This window comes from Drosophila biarmipes, unplaced genomic scaffold (assembly GCF_025231255.1).
Source record: "Drosophila biarmipes strain raj3 unplaced genomic scaffold, RU_DBia_V1.1 ptg000021l, whole genome shotgun sequence".
Taxonomy (NCBI): domain Eukaryota; kingdom Metazoa; phylum Arthropoda; class Insecta; order Diptera; family Drosophilidae; genus Drosophila; species Drosophila biarmipes.
In genome coordinates, this window is record NW_026114538.1 from 1 (window position 1) to 21936 (window position 21936).

Here is a 21936-nt window from a genome sequence, read left to right on the forward strand (position 1 = left end):
TCACAATGATAGGAAGAGCCGACATCGAAGGATCAAAAAGCGACGTCGCTATGAACGCTTGGCCGCCACAAGCCAGTTATCCCTATGGTAACTTTTCTGACACCTCTTGTTAAAAACTCTTTAAACCAAAAGGATCGATAGGCCGAGCTTTTGCTGTCCCTGTGTGTACTGAACACCGAGATCAAGTCAGCATTTGCCCTTTTGCTCTATGTGTGGTTTCTGTCCGCACTGAGCTGGCCTTGGGACACCTCCGTTATTATTTGAGAGATGTACCGCCCCAGTCAAACTCCCTACCTGGCAATGTCCTTGAATTGGATCATACCTGAGTAATTGGAGTTATACCAAATTTTCAAATCAAAAATACATAAATGCACCGTTTTATTAAAGAATTTGTTTGCGATTATATAACAAACTCGTGATACTTTGATCAAGAAGCTTGCATCAAAACCCAATACCATAAGATATAATAAATATATCCGTATAATGGCTAGGAAATGATACACGTTCCATTTAATCAAGTAAGTAAGGAAACAATAAGAGTAGTGGTATTTCATTGGCGATACCAAACCGAGGTCTAATATCTCCCACTTATTCTACACCTCTTATGTCTCCTTACACTGCCAGATTAGAGTCAAGCTCAAAAGGGTCTTCTTTCCCCGCTAATTATTCCAAGCCCGTTCCCTTGGCTGTGGTTTCGCTAGATAGTAGATAGGGACAGTAGGAATCTCGTTAATCCATTCATGCGCGTCACTAATTAGATGACGAGGCATTTGGCTACCTTAAGAGAGTCATAGTTACTCCCGCCGTTGACCCGCGCTTACTTGAATTTCTTCACTTTGACATTCAGAGCACTGGGCAGAAATCACATTGTGTCAACACCCGCTAGGGCCATCACAATGCTTTGTTTTAATTAGACAGTCGGATTCCCCAAGTCCGTGCCAGTTCTGAATTGATTGTTAATTGATAATCGTTATAATTAATAAGAACTAATTGGTTTAACCCAATTAGTATTCTTAAAAATTTTAGCAAGAAAGTTCCACAATTGGCTACGTAACTAAACTATCCGGGGAACAAGTAACTAACATAAATGCTAGAAACTCTATTTACCCAGAACGAGCACATAAACCATGTTATTGTTTCCCAATCAAGCCCGACTATCTCAATCTTCAGAGCCAATCCTTATCCCGAAGTTACGGATCTAATTTGCCGACTTCCCTTACCTACATTATTCTATCGACTAGAGACTCTTCACCTTGGAGACCAGCTGCGGATATTGGTACGGCCTGTTGAGAAGTTTGCGTGTCCCCACCATAAATTTTCAAGGTCCGAGGAGAAAATATCGACACAACAGTATATGTCATGCTCTTCTAGCCCATCTACCATATCTCTCTGCGAAAGACTTCCATGGTAGTACGGCTATAAAACAGAAAAGAAAACTCTTCCGATATCTCTCGACGGCTTCTTTATGGTCGTTCCTGTTGCCAGGATGAGCACGAGGCCCATATTTAATAACAAACGGATACTCAACAGGTTACGGAATTGGAACCGTATTCCCTTTCGTTCAAAATTATTCAAGTATATTAATTTAGCTAGATTTTATATAATATATATATTTGTTTGGCATTTGTATTTTACTTGAAAATTTTCGGCTTTCGCCTTGAACTTAGGACCGACTAACTCGTGATCAACCACTGTTCACACGAAACCCTTCTCCACTTCAGTCCTCCAAGGTCTCATTCGATTATTTGCTACTACCACCAAGATCTGTACCAATGGCAGCTCCATGCAGGCTTACGCCAAACACTTCTACGCATACCATTGTACCTTCCTACTCACTAAAGTTTCAAAATTTATATTACAAGTAATATAAATCATCTACTTTAGCGGTAATGTATAGGTATACAACTTAAGCGCCATCCATTTTAAGGGCTAGTTGCTTCGGCAGGTGAGTTGTTACACACTCCTTAGCGGATTTCGACTTCCATGATCACCGTCCTGCTGTTTTAAGCAACCAACGCCTTTCATGGTATCTGCATGAGTTGTTAATTTGGGCACCGTAACATTACGTTTGGTTCATCCCACAGCGCCAGTTCTGCTTACCAAAAGTGGCCCACTGGGCACATTATATCATAACCTTGAACTTCATATCAAGAAAGTTAAGGTTCTTACCCATTTAAAGTTTGAGAATAGGTTAAGATCGTTTCGACCCTAAGGCCTCTAATCATTCGCTTTACCAGATAAGATTATTTTATATAATATTAAAATGCACCAGCTATCCTGAGGGAAACTTCGGAAGGAACCAGCTACTAGATGGTTCGATTGGTCTTTCGCCCCTATACTCAATTCTGACAATCGATTTGCACGTCAGAACTGTTTCGGTCTTCCATCAGGGTTTCCCCTGACTTCAACCTGATCAAGTATAGTTCACCATCTTTCGGGTCACAGCATATATGCTCAAGGTACGTTCCAGTTAGAGGCATAAATAATATAAATATCATTATACATAACTATATAGAACGCCCCGGGATTGTGTTAATTAGCTATAAATAGTTAAAAAACTAATCCCATTATTAGTCAAGTTAATTACGCTATTAGGTTTATATCCCAATAACTTGCACATATGTTAGACTCCTTGGTCCGTGTTTCAAGACGGGTCCCGAAGGTATCCTGAATCTTTCGCATTGTTAATCCTACAAGTGCATATAATAAACACAAAAATCAATGATAATTATGCCATTATATAATTCCGAAAAATTAACGCACTGTATTCATATAAATCTATCAGCACTTTATCAAATTAATAACATTTATTCTGTGTTAAATGCAAGCAAATTAATTTGAATAAACTATAAGTTATATTTTATGATAAATTTGGTATGCTAATAGATTACAATGTCCTTATATGGAAAAAATGCACACTATTATCATAATATTGTTTAAATATTACAATTCTAATGATGAATTTTCCATAACGGATATTCAGGTTCATCGGGCTTAACCTCTAAGCAGTTTCACGTACTGTTTAACTCTCTATTCAGAGTTCTTTCAACTTTCCCTCACGGTACTTGTTTTACTATCGGTCTCATGGTTATATTTAGTTTTAGATGGAGTTTACCACCCACTTAGTGCTGCACTATCAAGCAACACGACTCTTTGGAAACATCATCTAGTAATCATTAACGTTATACGGGCCTGGCACCCTCTATGGGTAAATGGCCTCATTTAAGAAGGACTTAAATCGTTAATTTCTCATACTAGAATATTGACGCTCCATACACTGCATCTCACATTTGCCATATAGACAAAGTGACTTAGTGCTGAACTGATTTTCTTTTCGCTCGCCGCTACTAAGAAAATCCTTGTTAGTTTCTTTTCCTCCCCTAATTAATATGCTTAAATTCAGGGGGTAGTCCCATATGAGTTGAGGTTGTGTATAACTTTTATATGCAATTAATTCTTTATATATAATGATAAAACATTTTATTAAATTCGTTATATTAATAATATCTGTATATAAATGGCATTTGTTTGATTTAACGAATCAACGAAGAACAATAATATTGTCAACGGTTTTCTATTTCTAATCATTAATAAGAGACAATTCTAGATAAATTTTTTATGCTAGACATTTCTCAGTATCATTTGATTGAAAAAGAAATATTTCTCTTCGTTTTTCACATTCAAATTATTTACTAATGTGAGATAATGTTTTTCATATATTTTTTAATATTATGAATAAAATAATTAAATTATTATTATCCAATAATATACCATATGCTTATAAAATTTCATTATAAAATTTGTATAAGCAACTTAATTAGCATAGTCTTACAACCCTCAACCATATGTAGTCCAAGCAGCACTATAAAATTAATTAAAGTACATAACAGCATGGACTGCGATATGCGTTCAAAATGTCGATGTTCATGTGTCCTGCAGTTCACACGATGACGCACAGTTTGCTGCGTTCTTCATCGACCCATGAGCCCGAGTGATCCACCGCTTAGAGTTTTATAAATTGGTTTCTTAATTTTGTCAAATATGTTTTTATTGAAAGAAATTAAAAATACACCATTTTACTGGCATATATCAATTCCTTCAATAAATTTATTTTTATACCTAAAACGAATGCTGCGAAATGTCTTAGTTTTATATAACCAATATATATCAAAGTATTTCTTTTTAAATTGCATTTATTGTAAATAAATATATATATATATATATATTAATACTTTTTTAGCGATATAAATTGAAATTTATATAAAACATTAACCTGTATAAAACCAGGTACAACATTGTACATTTTAGGTTGTTGCATTATCCAATGTATGCGCATAACTGAGATGAACAATACATATCGCAACGCGTGTATATTATGGTCCATATACACACAGTATTTTAATTGTGTTTATATACAATAATAATTTAATATTATTATTTTAATAATTCGATTTGCTTGTTCGAATTTTTATTTGTTTGTTTTGGCTGCTTATTATTTCTCTCATATGTATTAAATACAATATATAATTTTAATATTTGCATTATTTCGATTTGCTTGTTCGAAATTTCATTTGATCTATATTAGATCATATACATTTTGGCAATTCATATTTTATTTGTATTACTATAATGTATTTATTATAATATAAACAAATATTTTATTAACGGTAAGGATATACAATAATAATTTAATATTATTATTTTAATAATTCGATTTGCTTGTTCGAATTTTTATTTGTTTGCTTTGGCTGCTTATTATTTCTCTCATATGTATTAAATACAATATATAATTTTAATATTTGCATTATTTCGATTTGCTTGTTCGAAATTTTATTTGATCTATATTAGATCTCATATACATTTTGGCAATTCATATTTTATTTGTATTATTATAATGTATTTATTATAATATAAACAAATATTTTATTAACGGTAAGGATATACAATAATAATTTAATATTATTATTTTAATAATTCGATTTGCTTGTTCGAATTTTTATTTGTTTGCTTTGGCTGCTTATTATTTCTCTCATATGTATTAAATACAATATATAATTTTAATATTTGCATTATTTCGATTTGCTTGTTCGAAATTTTATTTGATCTATATTAGATCTCATATACATTTTGGCAATTCATATTTTATTTGTATTATTATAATGTATTTATTATAATATAAACAAATATTTTATTAACGGTAAGGATATACAATAATAATTTAATATTATTATTTTAATAATTCGATTTGCTTGTTCGAATTTTTATTTGTTTGCTTTGGCTGCTTATTAATTTCTCTCATATGTATTAAATACAATATATAATTTTAATATTTGCATTATTTCGATTTGCTTGTTCGAAATTTCATTTGATCTATAATAGATCTCATATACATTTTGGCAATTCATATTTTATTTGTAATACTATAATGTATTTATTATAATATAAACAAATATTTTATTAACGGTAAGGATATTAAAACATTAATGATCCTTCCGCAGGTTCACCTACGGAAACCTTGTTACGACTTTTACTTCCTCTAAATAATCAAGTTCGGTCAACTTTTGCGAAACAACCGTAACACGCAAGGCGTCACAGTGATCACGTCCGGAGACCTCACTAAATAATTCAATCGGTAGTAGCGACGGGCGGTGTGTACAAAGGGCAGGGACGTAATCAATGCGAGTTAATGACTCACACTTACTGGGAATTCCAAGTTCATGTGAACAGTTTCAGTTCACAATCCCAAGCATGAAAGTGGTTCAGCGGTTTACCCGGACCTCTCGGTCTAGGAAATACACGTTGATACTTTCATTGTAGCGCGCGTGCAGCCCAGGACATCTAAGGGCATCACAGACCTGTTATTGCTCAATCTCATTATTGCTAGACGCAATTTGTCCATTTAAGAAGCTAGTGTCCTTATAATGGGACAAACCAACAGGTACGGCTCCACTTATATAAACACATTCAAACACAATAAACATTTTACTGCCACCATGAATGAAGGCTATATAAGCTTCAACACCATAATCCTGAAGATATCTATTTAATATATTTGAGTCTCGTTCGTTATCGGAATTAACCAGACAAATCACTCCACGAACTAAGAACGGCCATGCACCACCACCCATAGATTCGAGAAAGAGCTATCAATCTGTCTTACACACTTATGTTCGGACCTGGTAAGTTTTCCCGTGTTGAGTCAAATTAAGCCGCAGGCTCCACTCCTGGTGGTGCCCTTCCGTCAATTCCTTTAAGTTTCAGCTTTGCAACCATACTTCCCCCGGAGCCCAAAAGCTTTGGTTTCCCGGGAAGCGACTGAGAGAGCCATAAAAGTAGCTACACCCAATTGCTAGCTGGCATCGTTTATGGTTAGAACTAGGGCGGTATCTGATCGCCTTCGAACCTCTAACTTTCGTTCTTGATTAATGAAAACATCTTTGGCAAATGCTTTCGCTTAAGTTAGTCTTACGACGGTCCAAGAATTTCACCTCTCGCGTCGTAATACTAATGCCCCCAAACTGCTTCTATTAATCATTACCTCTTGATCTGAAAACCAATGAAAGCAGAACAGAGGTCTTATTTCATTATCCCATGCACAGAATATTCAGGCATTTGAAGCCTGCTTTAAGCACTCTAATTTGTTCAAAGTAATTGTACCGGCCCACAATAACACTCGTTTAAGAGCACTAATGCAGGTTTTTAAATAGGAGGAACATATGAAAAAATACAAGTATCTAAGCACATGTAAGAACTCCACCGGTAATACGCTTACATACATAAAGGTATAGTACTAACCACAATTGTAAGTTGTACTACCCGTATGAAGCACAAGTTCAACTACGAACGTTTTAACCGCAACAACTTTAATATACGCTATTGGAGCTGGAATTACCGCGGCTGCTGGCACCAGACTTGCCCTCCAATTGGTCCTTGTTAAAGGATTTAAAGTGTACTCATTCCAATTACAGGGCCTCGGATATGAGTCCTGTATTGTTATTTTTCGTCACTACCTCCCCGAGCTGGGAGTGGGTAATTTACGCGCCTGCTGCCTTCCTTAGATGTGGTAGCCGTTTCTCAGGCTCCCTCTCCGGAATCGAACCCTGATTCCCCGTTACCCGTTGCAACCATGGTAGTCCTAGATACTACCATCAAAAGTTGATAGGGCAGACATTTGAAAGATCTGTCGTCGGTACAAGACCATACGATCTGCATGTTATCTAGAGTTCAACCAATATAACGATCTTGCGATCGCTTGGTTTTAGCCTAATAAAAGCACATGTTCCATAAGGTTCATGTTTTAATTGCATGTATTAGCTCTAGAATTACCACAGTTATCCAAGTAACTGTTAACGATCTAAGGAACCATAACTGATATAATGAGCCTTTTGCGGTTTCACTTTTAATTCGTGTGTACTTAGACATGCATGGCTTAATCTTTGAGACAAGCATATAACTACTGGCAGGATCAACCAGAATAATGTTTTTATTCATATTTCATTCATATTTTTTGAATAGAAATTAGCAATATATATGTTGTTATAGATTTTATTTCTATCGAATACGGCCATTTTTATATAGCATTCGTATACGTTTGTTTTCCAATTTATACTTGTTTCGCCACTAATAATAACAAGTTTTTATTGATGTCAAAAAGAATCATATTCTTTATAAACACAATATTTATTTTTCATATATTTTCTTTATATATGCACATTTCATTCTAAAATATCATTTTTGTTCGACATACATAATATATTGTATCCACACATGTACAATTTTTGTTTAACCAATATAAGATATTGAGTTAATCATTTGTATTTTGACGATAAATTTAAAATTTATCTATATATATCCATATAAGTCTCTGGTAATATATAAAATAGAACCGAGTGTATATATATAATTATTACTACTATATTTATTTCTTAAATAATATATACTTATATATTATTTATATATATACTCTTTATTATATATTATATAATTTCTTAAATAACTCTCTTAATAGCTATTTTTTATTATCAACAATATAAGTTGATATTAATATTGAAAATGTATTCATAATTACATTTTTATATTTCTTTGGTAGACTTTTATGTACTATTATTATTTAATAATACACATATAATATAAATCATGTTAGCCTACCTCCTAAAATTAACGATAAAATTCGGAAACAATTTGTTATTCTATGTACAATAGAAACTTGGCCTTTGTTTCAACGTTATTATCTTTGGGCTTAAAATATTAACCGCGGAGCCAAGTCTCGTATTCAAATAAATGAATAAAGAAACAAATTTGACGGATAATATCTTCTCTACTGACATATGTCAATAGCAGACGGCCGGCCCATTGACCATCCTATAGTAGTTTTTGGACACGCTGTCTCCCATTCGGGTATATTCAATTTACTTTGCCACTCACCCATATAGTGTTCTCTTATATAATAAGACAACGCACTTTTATATTCATTATATGGATATATTGCCTTCCTCATATTTGCCACACCACCTATAGTAGTTTTTGGACACGCTGTCTCCCATTCGGGTATATTCAATTTACTTTGCCACTCACCCATATAGTGTTCTCTTATATAATAAGAAAACGCACTTTTATTTTCATTATATGGATATATTGCCTTCCTCATATTTGCCACACCACCTATAGTAGTTTTTGGACACGCTGTCTCCCATTCGGGTATATTCAATTTACTTTGCCACTCACCCATATAGTGTTCTCTTATATAATAAGAAAACGCACTTTTATTTTCATTATATGGATATATTGCCTTCCTCATATTTGCCACACCACCTATAGTAGTTTTTGGACACGCTGTCTCCCATTCGGGTATATTCAATTCTCTTTGCCACTCACCCTTATAGTATTCTCTTATTTAATAAGAATACTAAAATACTTCTCATATTATAGATGTAATCTATTAACTTCTCAATATCCATACGGTTTATGTATGGTATTGACAAAATCCTATGCATTTGCATAAGATTTATTTTGCCACAATTTATAGTACTAGTGCCGCCCTCACTAGGTATAAATATCTCATTTCGCTAGTAGTGTATGGGCAAATTCTACTAGCTATTCTCATAAATATGTCACTTATATGCCATATCTATACAATTCATGCACTTTTATATGTATATTTGCTATATTATACATTATTATGCCTTATAGGTATTATACCTATAAGCCACATCCATACGATTGCTTAATATAAATATATGTATAATTTTTTATACATATTTTTTTTTTATTTATGTATGGTTTTTTATTCATATCCATATACTGTATTCACTTTTATATGGATATGATTGGCGTTTTATATAGTATTGACAAAATCATAAGTTTGACCAATACGAGGAGAGGTCCGCCAACGACCACCTCCCTATAGGTGTTTTTGGACACGCTGTCTCCCATTCGACTGCTTACTATACTAGGGGCTACCCGCTCCGTATGATATTCTCTCATATAACAAGAGAATGCAAGAAATATTCGTATTTTATGAATATAATCCATTTATTTTTCAATATCCATACGTTTTACTTAGTTTTTTGTACGGTATTGACAAAATCCTATGCATTTGCATAAGATTTATTTTGCCACAATTTATAGTACTAGTGCCGCCCTCACTAGGTATAAATATCTCATTTCGCTAGTAGTGTATGGGCAAATTCTACTAGCTATTCTCATAAATATGTCACTTATATGCCATATCTATACAATTCATGCACTTTTATATGTATATTTGCTATATTATACATTATTATGCCTTATAGGTATTATACCTATAAGCCACATCCATACGATTGCTTAATATAAATATATGTATAATTTTTTATACATATTTTTTTTTTATTTTTGTATGGTTTTTTATTCATATCCATATACTGTATTCAATTTTATATGGATATGATTGGCGTTTTATATAGTATTGACAAAATCATAAGTTTGACCAATACGAGGAGAGGTCCGCCAACGACCACCTCCCTATAGGTGTTTTTGGACACGCTGTCTCCCATTCGACTGCTTACTATACTAGGGGCTACCCGCTCCGTATGATATTCTCTCATATAACAAGAGAATGCAAGAAATATTCGTATTTTATGAATATAATCCATTTATTTTTCAATATCCATACGTTTTACTTAGTTTTTTGTACGGTATTGACAAAATCCTATGCATTTGCATAAGATTTATTTTGCCACAATTTATAGTACTAGTGCCGCCCTCACTAGGTATAAATATCTCATTTCGCTAGTAGTGTATGGGCAAATTCTACTAGCTATTCTCATAAATATGTCACTTATATGCCATATCTATACAATTCATGCACTTTTATATGTATATTTGCTATATTATACATTATTATGCCTTATAGGTATTATACCTATAAGCCACATCCATACGATTGCTTAATATAAATATATGTATAATTTTTTATACATATTTTTTTTTATTTATGTATGGTTTTTTATTCATATCCATATACTGTATTCACTTTTATATGGATATGATTGGCGTTTTATATAGTATTGACAAAATCATAAGTTTGACCAATACGAGGAGAGGTCCGCCAACGACCACCTCCCTATAGGTGTTTTTGGACACGCTGTCTCCCATTCGACTGCTTACTATACTAGGGGCTACCCGCTCCGTATGATATTCTCTCATATAACAAGAGAATGCAAGAAATATTCGTATTTTATGAATATAATCCATTTATTTTTCAATATCCATACGTTTTACTTAGTTTTTTGTACGGTATTGACAAAATCCTATGCATTTGCATAAGATTTATTTTGCCACAATTTATAGTACTAGTGCCGCCCTCACTAGGTATAAATATCTCATTTCGCTAGTAGTGTATGGGCAAATTCTACTAGCTATTCTCATAAATATGTCACTTATATGCCATATCTATACAATTCATGCACTTTTATATGTATATTTGCTATATTATACATTATTATGCCTTATAGGTATTATACCTATAAGCCACATCCATACGATTGCTTAATATAAATATATGTATAATTTTTTATACATATTTTTTTTTATTTATGTATGGTTTTTTATTCATATCCATATACTGTATTCACTTTTATATGGATATGATTGGCGTTTTATATAGTATTGACAAAATCATAAGTTTGACCAATACGAGGAGAGGTCCGCCAACGACCACCTCCCTATAGGTGTTTTTGGACACGCTGTCTCCCATTCGACTGCTTACTATACTAGGGGCTGCCCGCTCCGTATGATATTCTCTCGTATAACAAGAGAATGCAAGAAATATTCGTATTTTATGAATATAATCCATTTATTTTTCAATATCCATACGTTTTACTTAGTTTTTTGTACGGTATTGACAAAATCCTATGCATTTGCATAAGATTTATTTTGCCACAATTTATAGTACTAGTGCCGCCCTCACTAGGTATAAATATCTCATTTCGCTAGTAGTGTATGGGCAAATTCTACTAGCTATTCTCATAAATGCCTTCTTTATGCCATATCTATACAATTTATGCACTTTTATATGTATATTTGCTAATATTATACATTATTATGCCTTATAGGTATTATACCTATAAGCCATATACATACGATTTCATTTTTTTATTTATATATGGTTTTGTATTTATAACCATATACCGTATTTACTTTTATAAGGATATGATTGGCGTTTTATATAGTATTGACAAAATTATAAGTTTGACAAACACTTTTTTAAGTCTTTTAGTTAAAATTGTCATTTTTAATTGACTATCTAAACACTAGATATATTTGCACATGGAGCAAAGAGTATAAAAATTGGTCGCGTCACTAATAATATCGCGATACATTTTTACTACCATCAAAATACCACATACGTTTATATGTCCTCTTTATTTAATTTGGTTTCTAAACCTCAGGAATAGTTTTAATTATATGTGCGCTCTAAGTTGAATGAATTTCTTGAATCTCTTTACTTGAATTTCTAAGACTTAAAAATATTTATAAATAGATGTCCTATTGCATAATATTTTTTTATCGCTTCACTTATAAAATAACGATCCTGCCTTTCTACCTTTGAATAAACATTCATATAAACATGGAGAAAAAAACGTTCGCGTCACTAACAGTATGTGACGATAAAATTTTGCTAACATTAAAAGGAACATATTTTTATATGTCAACTCTTAGTTGAATTGGTCTATTGCTTAAGATTCTAGACCTTAGGAATATTTTTATATTATATGTTTGCCAATCTTCGCGTCACTAAAAAGATGACGATTCATATTGTTATTATTAGATGGTCGAGTTGTACTTATATTGATATGTTAATCAAATTGGTCTCTTACTTGAAAATCTAGACCTTAGGAATATTTTTATATTATATGTTTGCCAATCTTCGCGTCACTAATAAGATGACGATTCATATTATTATTAGATGGTCGAGTTGTACTTATATTGATATGTTAATCAAATTGGTCTCTTACTTGAAAATCTAGACCTTAGGAATATTTTTATATTATATGTTTGCCAATCTTCGCGTCACTAATAAGATGACGATTCATATTATTATTAGATGGTCGAGTTGTACTTATATTGATATGTTAATCAAATTGGTCTCTTACTTGAAAATCTAGACCTTAGGAATATTTTTATATTATATGTTTGCCAATCTTCGCGTCACTAATAAGATGACGATTCATATTGTTATTATTAGATGGTCGAGTTGTACTTATATTGATATGTTAATCAAATTGGTCTCTTACTTGAAAATCTAGACCTTAGGAATATTTTTATATTATATGTTTGCCAATCTTCGCGTCACTAATAAGATGACGATTCATATTGTTATTATTAGATGGTCGAGTTGTACTTATATTGATATGTTAATCAAATTGGTCTCTTACTTGAAAATCTAGACCTTAGGAATATTTTTATATTATATGTTTGCCAATCTTCGCGTCACTAATAAGATGACGATTCATATTGTTATTATTAGATGGTCGAGTTGTACTTATATTGATATGTTAATCAAATTGGTCTCTTACTTGAAAATCTAGACCTTAGGAATGTAATATATAAAGGATTAAAAATTCGCCACAAAGCCAAGCAAACAATCAATGCATACAAATAGATTGTTGGTTGAACTTTATATAAGAAGTTCAACACAACAAATAAATTATGCAATTTTATTATCGAATCATCAAGCAAAGGATAAGCTTCAGTGGATCGCAGTATGGCAGCTGCTCAACCACTTACAACACCTTGCCTGTTACAAAAGTCGTTTACAATTGATTCTAGGCTTTGTCATTGTATTAAATAATGCTTTTATATGTAACTAGCGCGGCATCAGGTGATCAAAGATCCTCCCAATTTACTATGTTACAAATTACATTGGCATCACATCCATTGTCGTTTAAAAAGTAAATTATAAACTTTAAATGGTTTAGAAGCCATACAATGCAAATTGCCCCTTATTTATCATTGCAGTCCAGCACGGATACGACCTTAGAGGCGTTCAGGCATAATCCAACGGACGTAGCGTCATACCACTGTTCGCTCGAACAAGTATTGTGCCATTGGTCCGTACCTGCGGTTCCTCTCGTACTACGCAGGAATGCTGTCGCAACAACGTTTTGTCATTAGTAGGGTAAAACTAACCTGTCTCACGACGGTCTAAACCCAGCTCACGTTCCCTTGCATGGGTGAACAATCCAACGCTTGGTGAATTTTGCTTCACAATGATAGGAAGAGCCGACATCGAAGGATCAAAAAGCGACGTCGCTATGAACGCTTGGCCGCCACAAGCCAGTTATCCCTATGGTAACTTTTCTGACACCTCTTGTTAAAAACTCTTTAAACCAAAAGGATCGATAGGCCGAGCTTTTGCTGTCCCTGTGTGTACTGAACACCGAGATCAAGTCAGCATTTGCCCTTTTGCTCTATGTGTGGTTTCTGTCCGCACTGAGCTGGCCTTGGGACACCTCCGTTATTATTTGAGAGATGTACCGCCCCAGTCAAACTCCCTACCTGGCAATGTCCTTGAATTGGATCATACCTGAGTAATTGGAGTTATACCAAATTTTCAAATCAAAAATACATAAATGCACCGTTTTATTAAAGAATTTGTTTGCGATTATATAACAAACTCGTGATACTTTGATCAAGAAGCTTGCATCAAAACCCAATACCATAAGATATAATAAATATATCCGTATAATGGCTAGGAAATGATACACGTTCCATTTAATCAAGTAAGTAAGGAAACAATAAGAGTAGTGGTATTTCATTGGCGATACCAAACCGAGGTCTAATATCTCCCACTTATTCTACACCTCTTATGTCTCCTTACACTGCCAGATTAGAGTCAAGCTCAAAAGGGTCTTCTTTCCCCGCTAATTATTCCAAGCCCGTTCCCTTGGCTGTGGTTTCGCTAGATAGTAGATAGGGACAGTAGGAATCTCGTTAATCCATTCATGCGCGTCACTAATTAGATGACGAGGCATTTGGCTACCTTAAGAGAGTCATAGTTACTCCCGCCGTTGACCCGCGCTTACTTGAATTTCTTCACTTTGACATTCAGAGCACTGGGCAGAAATCACATTGTGTCAACACCCGCTAGGGCCATCACAATGCTTTGTTTTAATTAGACAGTCGGATTCCCCAAGTCCGTGCCAGTTCTGAATTGATTGTTAATTGATAATCGTTATAATTAATAAGAACTAATTGGTTTAACCCAATTAGTATTCTTAAAAATTTTAGCAAGAAAGTTCCACAATTGGCTACGTAACTAAACTATCCGGGGAACAAGTAACTAACATAAATGCTAGAAACTCTATTTACCCAGAACGAGCACATAAACCATGTTATTGTTTCCCAATCAAGCCCGACTATCTCAATCTTCAGAGCCAATCCTTATCCCGAAGTTACGGATCTAATTTGCCGACTTCCCTTACCTACATTATTCTATCGACTAGAGACTCTTCACCTTGGAGACCAGCTGCGGATATTGGTACGGCCTGTTGAGAAGTTTGCGTGTCCCCACCATAAATTTTCAAGGTCCGAGGAGAAAATATCGACACAACAGTATATGTCATGCTCTTCTAGCCCATCTACCATATCTCTCTGCGAAAGACTTCCATGGTAGTACGGCTATAAAACAGAAAAGAAAACTCTTCCGATATCTCTCGACGGCTTCTTTATGGTCGTTCCTGTTGCCAGGATGAGCACGAGGCCCATATTTAATAACAAACGGATACTCAACAGGTTACGGAATTGGAACCGTATTCCCTTTCGTTCAAAATTATTCAAGTATATTAATTTAGCTAGATTTTATATAATATATATATTTGTTTGGCATTTGTATTTTACTTGAAAATTTTCGGCTTTCGCCTTGAACTTAGGACCGACTAACTCGTGATCAACCACTGTTCACACGAAACCCTTCTCCACTTCAGTCCTCCAAGGTCTCATTCGATTATTTGCTACTACCACCAAGATCTGTACCAATGGCAGCTCCATGCAGGCTTACGCCAAACACTTCTACGCATACCATTGTACCTTCCTACTCACTAAAGTTTCAAAATTTATATTACAAGTAATATAAATCATCTACTTTAGCGGTAATGTATAGGTATACAACTTAAGCGCCATCCATTTTAAGGGCTAGTTGCTTCGGCAGGTGAGTTGTTACACACTCCTTAGCGGATTTCGACTTCCATGATCACCGTCCTGCTGTTTTAAGCAACCAACGCCTTTCATGGTATCTGCATGAGTTGTTAATTTGGGCACCGTAACATTACGTTTGGTTCATCCCACAGCGCCAGTTCTGCTTACCAAAAGTGGCCCACTGGGCACATTATATCATAACCTTGAACTTCATATCAAGAAAGTTAAGGTTCTTACCCATTTAAAGTTTGAGAATAGGTTAAGATCGTTTCGACCCTAAGGCCTCTAATCATTCGCTTTACCAGATAAGATTATTTTATATAATATTAAAATGCACCAGCTATCCTGAGGGAAACTTCGGAAGGAACCAGCTACTAGATGGTTCGATTGGTCTTTCGCCCCTATACTCAATTCTGACAATCGATTTGCACGTCAGAACTGTTTCGGTCTTCCATCAGGGTTTCCCCTGACTTCAACCTGATCAAGTATAGTTCACCATCTTTCGGGTCACAGCATATATGCTCAAGGTACGTTCCAGTTAGAGGCATAAATAATATAAATATCATTATACATAACTATATAGAACGCCCCGGGATTGTGTTAATTAGCTATAAATAGTTAAAAAACTAATCCCATTATTAGTCAAGTTAATTACGCTATTAGGTTTATATCCCAATAACTTGCACATATGTTAGACTCCTTGGTCCGTGTTTCAAGACGGGTCCCGAAGGTATCCTGAATCTTTCGCATTGTTAATCCTACAAGTGCATATAATAAACACAAAAATCAATGATAATTATGCCATTATATAATTCCGAAAAATTAACGCACTGTATTCATATAAATCTATCAGCACTTTATCAAATTAATAACATTTATTCTGTGTTAAAATGCAAGCAAATTAATTTGAATAAACTATAAGTTATATTTTATGATAAATTTGGTATGCTAATAGATTACAATGTCCTTATATGGAAAAAATGCACACTATTATCATAATATTGTTTAAATATTACAATTCTAATGATGAATTTTCCATAACGGATATTCAGGTTCATCGGGCTTAACCTCTAAGCAGTTTCACGTACTGTTTAACTCTCTATTCAGAGTTCTTTTCAACTTTCCCTCACGGTACTTGTTTACTATCGGTCTCATGGTTATATTTAGTTTTAGATGGAGTTTACCACCCACTTAGTGCTGCACTATCAAGCAACACGACTCTTTGGAAACATCATCTAGTAATCATTAACGTTATACGGGCCTGGCACCCTCTATGGGTAAATGGCCTCATTTAAGAAGGACTTAAATCGTTAATTTCTCATACTAGAATATTGACGCTCCATACACTGCATCTCACATTTGCCATATAGACAAAGTGACTTAGTGCTGAACTGATTTCTTTTCGCTCGCCGCTACTAAGAAAATCCTTGTTAGTTTCTTTTCCTCCCCTAATTAATATGCTTAAATTCAGGGGGTAGTCCCATATGAGTTGAGGTTGTGTATAACTTTTATATGCAATTAATTCTTTATATATAATGATAAAACATTTTATTAAATTCGTTATATTAATAATATCTGTATATAAATGGCATTTGTTTGATTTAACGAATCAACGAAGAACAATAATATTGTCAACGGTTTTCTATTTTCTAATCATTAATAAGAGACAATTCTAGATAAATTTTTATGCTAGACATTTCTCAGTATCATTTGATTGAAAAAGAAAATATTTCTCTTCGTTTTTCACATTCAAATTATTTACTAATGTGAGATAATGTTTTTCATATATTTTTTAATATTATGAATAAAATAATTAAATTATTATTATCCAATAATATACCATATGCTTATAAAATTTCATTATAAAATTTGTATAAGCAACTTAATTAGCATAGTCTTACAACCCTCAACCATATGTAGTCCAAGCAGCACTATAAAATTAATTAAAGTACATAACAGCATGGACTGCGATATGCGTTCAAAATGTCGATGTTCATGTGTCCTGCAGTTCACACGATGACGCACAGTTTGCTGCGTTCTTCATCGACCCATGAGCCGAGTGATCCACCGCTTAGAGTTTTATAAATTGGTTTCTTAATTTTGTCAAATATGTTTTTATTGAAAGAAATTAAAAATACACCATTTTACTGGCATATATCAATTCCTTCAATAAATTTATTTTTATACCTAAAACGAATGCTGCGAAATGTCTTAGTTTTATATAACCAATATATATCAAAGTATTTCTTTTTAAATTGCATTTATTGTAAATAAATATATATATATATATATTAATACTTTTTTAGCGATATAAATTGAAATTTATATAAAACATTAACCTGTATAAAACCAGGTACAACATTGTACATTTTAGGTTGTTGCATTATCCAATGTATGCGCATAACTGAGATGAACAATACATATCGCAACGCGTGTATATTATGGTCCATATACACACAGTATTTTAATTGTGTTTATATACAATAATAATTTAATATTATTATTTTAATAATTCGATTTGCTTGTTCGAATTTTTATTTGTTTGTTTTGGCTGCTTATTATTTCTCTCATATGTATTAAATACAATATATAATTTTAATATTTGCATTATTTCGATTTGCTTGTTCGAAATTTCATTTGATCTATATTAGATCATATACATTTTGGCAATTCATATTTTATTTGTATTACTATAATGTATTTATTATAATATAAACAAATATTTTATTAACGGTAAGGATATACAATAATAATTTAATATTATTATTTTAATAATTCGATTTGCTTGTTCGAATTTTTATTTGTTTGCTTTGGCTGCTTATTATTTCTCTCATATGTATTAAATACAATATATAATTTTAATATTTGCATTATTTCGATTTGCTTGTTCGAAATTTTATTTGATCTATATTAGATCTCATATACATTTTGGCAATTCATATTTTATTTGTATTATTATAATGTATTTATTATAATATAAACAAATATTTTATTAACGGTAAGGATATACAATAATAATTTAATATTATTATTTTAATAATTCGATTTGCTTGTTCGAATTTTTATTTGTTTGCTTTGGCTGCTTATTAATTTCTCTCATATGTATTAAATACAATATATAATTTTAATATTTGCATTATTTCGATTTGCTTGTTCGAAATTTCATTTGATCTATAATAGATCTCATATACATTTTGGCAATTCATATTTTATTTGTAATACTATAATGTATTTATTATAATATAAACAAATATTTTATTAACGGTAAGGATATTAAAACATTAATGATCCTTCCGCAGGTTCACCTACGGAAACCTTGTTACGACTTTTACTTCCTCTAAATAATCAAGTTCGGTCAACTTTTGCGAAACAACCGTAACACGCAAGGCGTCACAGTGATCACGTCCGGAGACCTCACTAAATAATTCAATCGGTAGTAGCGACGGGCGGTGTGTACAAAGGGCAGGGACGTAATCAATGCGAGTTAATGACTCACACTTACTGGGAATTCCAAGTTCATGTGAACAGTTTCAGTTCACAATCCCAAGCATGAAAGTGGTTCAGCGGTTTACCCGGACCTCTCGGTCTAGGAAATACACGTTGATACTTTCATTGTAGCGCGCGTGCAGCCCAGGACATCTAAGGGCATCACAGACCTGTTATTGCTCAATCTCATTATTGCTAGACGCAATTTGTCCATTTAAGAAGCTAGTGTCCTTATAATGGGACAAACCAACAGGTACGGCTCCACTTATATAAACACATTCAAACACAATAAACATTTTACTGCCACCATGAATGAAGGCTATATAAGCTTCAACACCATAATCCTGAAGATATCTATTTAATATATTTGAGTCTCGTTCGTTATCGGAATTAACCAGACAAATCACTCCACGAACTAAGAACGGCCATGCACCACCACCCATAGATTCGAGAAAGAGCTATCAATCTGTCTTACACACTTATGTTCGGACCTGGTAAGTTTTCCCGTGTTGAGTCAAATTAAGCCGCAGGCTCCACTCCTGGTGGTGCCCTTCCGTCAATTCCTTTAAGTTTCAGCTTTGCAACCATACTTCCCCCGGAGCCCAAAAGCTTTGGTTTCCCGGGAAGCGACTGAGAGAGCCATAAAAGTAGCTACACCCAATTGCTAGCTGGCATCGTTTATGGTTAGAACTAGGGCGGTATCTGATCGCCTTCGAACCTCTAACTTTCGTTCTTGATTAATGAAAACATCTTTGGCAAATGCTTTCGCTTAAGTTAGTCTTACGACGGTCCAAGAATTTCACCTCTCGCGTCGTAATACTAATGCCCCCAAACTGCTTCTATTAATCATTACCTCTTGATCTGAAAACCAATGAAAGCAGAACAGAGGTCTTATTTCATTATCCCATGCACAGAATATTCAGGCATTTGAAGCCTGCTTTAAGCACTCTAATTTGTTCAAAGTAATTGTACCGGCCCACAATAACACTCGTTTAAGAGCACTAATGCAGGTTTTTAAATAGGAGGAACATATGAAAAAATACAAGTATCTAAGCACATGTAAGAACTCCACCGGTAATACGCTTACATACATAAAGGTATAGTACTAACCACAATTGTAAGTTGTACTACCCGTATGAAGCACAAGTTCAACTACGAACGTTTTAACCGCAACAACTTTAATATAAATTATAGATTTAATGGGGGTTAGCTGGCGGGCAGGTCCCACGCAGTAGTCACTAATTGTTATATAATACAGATCGGCTGGCGGGCAGGTCCCACGCAGCAGTCACTAATATCAGTCCCAATTCTTATGGGACGGGTGTTGGATCCAGGGGGGATCACGCGTACTTGGTGTTGGTGATTCTTGAGGAGCCGGCTGGCTACTCCTATCCACTGAAGATTAGGAAGTTTACGTTGGAAGGGTGACTGCCCTTCTTTACCTGCTGGCCTAGAGACTCAGTCAGTATATTTTAATTAAAGATTTAACGGCTAAGTGCCGGAGTTTCATTAATAGGAGCTGGTGCTCTTTATTTATTGAATATCCTATATGAACTGAACTTAAGAATTAACAAAGGCTCATGCATGACCGGATGCCCGTGGCAGACCGCTGACCATGCACATTTTGCAGAAGTCATACGTTCGCTGTCAGCCAATGGGACAAAGCCACGGCCCATATGTTGGCACAATATGTTGGCTCAGCACTTGGGCTCATTAGGGTGGACCTCAAATTGAGGCGAACCATACACGAGTGGTATAAGAAGTGTAATAATAATATAATAATAGTGATTAATATTAATAAAGGGAATATGAATTGGCCTGCTCAGCCCAAGTTGGGAGTTGGTTGTTAACTACTCCCCCCTTTAAATTAGACGCCGTCCTCGGTGACAGCCAATTCGTCGATGGACTTTCGTAATCGGGATGCCTCTCGTTTGCGCCTGCAGTGATGTTGGAGCAGGACCAGGCCGCATAATGTAAAGCTGACGGCAACTCCCGCGGCGAACCACATCTTAGGTGCACCTCCCGCCGACACGTCATCTCTGAGTTCCTGCATCAGACGCAGGTTGTGCTCGTTCATCCGTTGCAGTAATGGCAAACTCAATATGTGATCATGTCCCGTTATGTTGATTAATGGGGAGGCCGCGATCCCTGGGCTCTTTTTCACAGAGAAGCCGAGGTTCAAAAACACGGAGTCATTAACCACCGCCTTCCTTTCGAAAGTAATAAGGTGGGTCCCTATTATGGTTGTTGGGGGACCGTCATCGATGGTGATCCTCGTGAGTTTTTCATTGACGATCATTATTCCGTCGTCCACGATTGTAAGTGGTTCCAGATTACTGGGCCGCGTCCGGCATGTAGCCGCCCCGCCTGCATGTAATTGCCTGGCGCAGGTGTCGTGCGGCGCCTTTTTACAAAATGTGGCCAAGTTGGTGGAGGCGCAGTCGGAAACTGCTAGGACTTCGTCGTCGCATTCCGCCACGCTGTTATCTTCTATTTGTAGAATAGTATGGTAGTGCGCGACCGGGAAGAGCAGGACTTTTTTACAAATACGCTTAACTTTAGGATACTGAACTAAGACATGGATAAAGACATTAGATTGAAAAATTTTAATCTTAGATACAGCCATAAGACTGACTATGGGGACCTCTGTGAGCTGTTCGTCAAAGATAGATTTAAGGTCATTGTGATTAAATATAACCGGATTTATAATGTTGTTCTTGGCAAGTGTGATTGTGAGCATGCAATTTTGTAATTCTGAAATGAGGATTCTAT

General features: G+C 34.4%; 3 non-coding genes and 2 pseudogenes across 3 annotated transcripts; all 5 read right to left on the bottom strand.

The window, feature by feature from the left end:
* On the bottom strand, nt 1–3430 carry LOC127012136 (large subunit ribosomal RNA; annotated as a pseudogene; the record flags this gene model as incomplete).
* Nucleotides 3431–3831: 401 nt separating this feature from the next.
* Nucleotides 3832–4011, bottom strand: LOC127012118 (5.8S ribosomal RNA; annotated as a pseudogene).
* A 1470-nt stretch (nt 4012–5481) lies between these two features.
* Nucleotides 5482–7476, bottom strand: LOC127012119 (small subunit ribosomal RNA). The gene has a single exon (XR_007765640.1). It is a non-coding gene; the product is annotated as a small subunit ribosomal RNA (ribosomal RNA).
* A 5729-nt stretch (nt 7477–13205) lies between these two features.
* LOC127012128 (large subunit ribosomal RNA) lies at nt 13206–17176 on the bottom strand. Its single transcript, XR_007765649.1, has one exon. It is a non-coding gene; the product is annotated as a large subunit ribosomal RNA (ribosomal RNA).
* Nucleotides 17177–17578: 402 nt separating this feature from the next.
* On the bottom strand, nt 17579–17757 carry LOC122817964 (5.8S ribosomal RNA). Its single transcript, XR_006367504.1, has one exon. It is a non-coding gene; the product is annotated as a 5.8S ribosomal RNA (ribosomal RNA).
* Nucleotides 17758–21936: the final 4179 nt, after the last annotated feature.